A 3,246-nucleotide genomic window follows, 5' to 3' on the forward strand; every position below is an offset into this window, starting at 1 on the left:
TAGGAGTTTGGGATTAGCAGATACAAACTACTATATATAAAATAGATAAACAACAAGATCCTATTGTATAGCACAGGGAACTGTATTTAATATCCTGTAATAAACCATAGTGGAAAAGAATATGTATATGTATGAATAACTGAATCACTTTGTTGTATACCAGAAACTAACACAACATTGTAAATCAACTATACTTCAATTAAAACGAAAAAGAGGAAGAAGAAGCAGCCCACAGTCAAACAGAGACAGACCTGCAAGGACCGCACAAGTGTGAATAAATGCTGCAGGGACAACCTGGACGGAACACAGAGGCCTCACGAGAGAAGGGGTGCCTGAGCCTGCCCAGCAAAGCCAGGGGAGACCTCACAGAGGAGGCAGCCTTTCAGAGGTCACAAGACATGTAGGCCTTTGCCAGGCAGATGAGCAAGGGAAGGGAGTCCCAGGCAGAAGGAACAACATCTCCAAAGACCTAGAGGCCTGGGCGAGCCTGATGCATGGGGAAACCGCAAGTCAGGAGGACAGCGACAGGACCTAGGCTGTGGAGTGAATGCCCAGGACAGGACTGTGTGTCCTGCAGTTGGCTGTTTCAATACCCTTCTGAACCAGCAGGTACCCACATTTGTTTTTCTCCAAATGGTAGAGTCATAGACCCTCCAGAACCACTTCTGAAAATCCCACTTTGAGAAACGCTGGATTAGAAGCTAACCACTGTCAACTACGGCTATACGCCAACAACGTGGATGAAATTCATGGTATCAGGTTGAGAGAAAGAGGCCAGGGACCAAAGAGTCATTCTATATGACCCACTTATATCAAGTTCAAAGGAGTCAGGATAGTGGTTACCTCTGGGGAGTGTGGAAGGTCTTAAGGAGGGTGTCCAGGGGACAGTAATAATATTGTGTTTCTTGATCTGAGTGTTGGTTTCACAGATGTGTTCTCTTTGTGAAAATTCATCCAGCTCTATACTTCAGCTTTGTATATTTTTCTGCATGTAGCTTCTACTTTAAAAAGAAAAAAGACTGCTTTCCATAAACATCAGTGCAAAGGTAGATACCAAAATTTTGTGCTCACATAATCGGCTGTAAGCAAGGCATCCAGATGATATAGAATATGTTTATATTGATTTTTTTTTAGATTATTCCAAAATGAAAACACAAACATTTTATTGTCTCATAGAGAGCTCTCAAGCTCCAGATAACCCATCCATATACACACCCCCGGGGCCTGAAAAACCCCAGCTCAAGAGGAAGCATTACAGTGCTCAGTCCTGGGCCTGGGAGATGGAAGATAAATGAGGGGCCTGGAGCCTCTTCCCCGGGGCAAAGGGAGGTGGTGTCCTCTTCCAATGGAATGTCTGGTGCTGGGAGGCTGAGGACCCCCAGGCAGAGGGGACTGTTTCCTCCAAAACCTCTGAAATGGCTGTGAGAGGCGGGTCTCCCTGGCTTGGCTATGAGCTCCTGGAAGGCAGGGTCTTCTTTCACTCTGTGTCCCTGGTGCCCAGACAGGGACCTGGCACACAGCGGGTCTCAGAGGACCTTTTTTGCCAGGGCATCTTTGCCGAACCCCACGTTGAGCGTGGAAGAGGGGGATCCATTGGGGAAGTTGTGGTTTCCCAGTCACTGGCTGAGTTCCACACCGCAGGCTCGCAAACCATGGATGGGCAATGTTGCAGGAGGGATTCAAGGCTGGGGTTTGAGTTGTCCAATTCCCCCTGGAGGGGACAGCTGGATGCAGACAGGGCACTGAGCCTTGGCAACCATGAATATGGGCAGGAAATCCTAACCCTGCCTGGCCACCAGCCTTGCTGGAGTTGGTAACAGCCCAGCTCTGGGGGAGACAGACTGTTCCAGAACCCAGAAAGGGCTGCATCTGTGGGCAGGATGCTCAACATCCGCTCAACAGGTGTCTCCTCCTGTCCTCTGGGACATCCCTTCTCAGCCCTCCCCAGACCCAGCAACTCTTGCCCACTCTCAAGAACCAGCCTCCTTTCCCCGCTTTGCTGTCTCCCCTCAGCCAGCATTTCTCACACCACCTTTATGATTTCTGCCCTAACCTTGTGCCAGCCAGAGTATTATTTACTTAATAGTTTTTCTTTAAAACAATGTTCAGTTGTTGTTATTGTTGTTGTTTTAACTTGCCCTTGTTCTAAGCAATAATATTTGTGAAATCCTGGATTTGATGTGTCAGTTTCATTTTTTTCTAACACACATTAAATTTTAATTTAAAATACTTGTTTTTGTAACACCTAAAATTACCCTGTGTACCACCACAGTGGAAATGATTTTGTACAATGGTTCAGCCAGGATGGGCGGTTATTATTATAAATAATAATTATAGCCTCATGTTAGCAGCAGGTTGTATGCCTCTTCCACGCATCTGCATTTGCTGTCTCATTCAATCTCTCAGTTCCTGCACTATGGACGTCATTGGCCCCATTTTACAGGTGAGGAAACTGAAGCTCAAAGAGTAGTAGTGACTTGCTTAGGGTCACACAGCCAGTTAGGATTTTGGTCCTGATTCAAGGGTCTAGTGGCTCCTGACCTGGAGAAGGCAGGTAAGCAAGAGGCATTTTTCTGTCTCCAACCAGACCCACAAGAGCCACAGGATGGCAACTCACGGAGTAGAGAGTTTGGATTAGACATGATGAAGGACTTCCTGGCTAGAGATGTTTAGACACGAGAATGACTGAGCAAGGAAGGGTCTGGAATGCCCAGCTTCCCAACTCCTCAAAACAAGGCTTGCCCAGCTGGGATCATGCCAGTGCTGCCTAGAGGCAGAAGGATGGACTGAATGACCTCTCCAGGCCTCATCCAGGCCCAGAGATTGGGTGCATGTTTCCCCAAAGCATCTATTAAACAAGGAAAGGCATGTGGAGGCTCCCACTTAAAGGAACTGGGAACACCTTGTCTTGGCCCTGCCTTGTGAGGGAGTGTCAGCAAGAGCAGGTCAGGGTGGCAGGGCATTAACTCGCCCCCTTCCCTTCCCGCTGCTCTGGCAGCTCCCAGAACACATCTCCAAGGCTGGGAGTTGAAGGCCTGGCTGTTCTCAGAACCACTGGGGCTGCTTGGCCACCTGAGCCAGGGAACCTGCATTTCTTCAATCCTCTCTAGGGGATCCTTTTCAAAACTCCCTGATCTGAAAAGTTAGACACATACTAACTTAAGGTGTTGCCTCTCCAGGGGATGAATTGTATTATTTTTTTTTGAAAGTCATAGTATTTATTTCTCAAAACAAAGAGTGTATTAT

This window comes from Delphinapterus leucas, chromosome 16 (assembly GCF_059928025.1).
Source record: "Delphinapterus leucas isolate spDelLeu-1000000601 "Yukka" chromosome 16, BTC_Dleu_Yukka2, whole genome shotgun sequence".
NCBI classification, from domain to species: domain Eukaryota; kingdom Metazoa; phylum Chordata; class Mammalia; order Artiodactyla; family Monodontidae; genus Delphinapterus; species Delphinapterus leucas.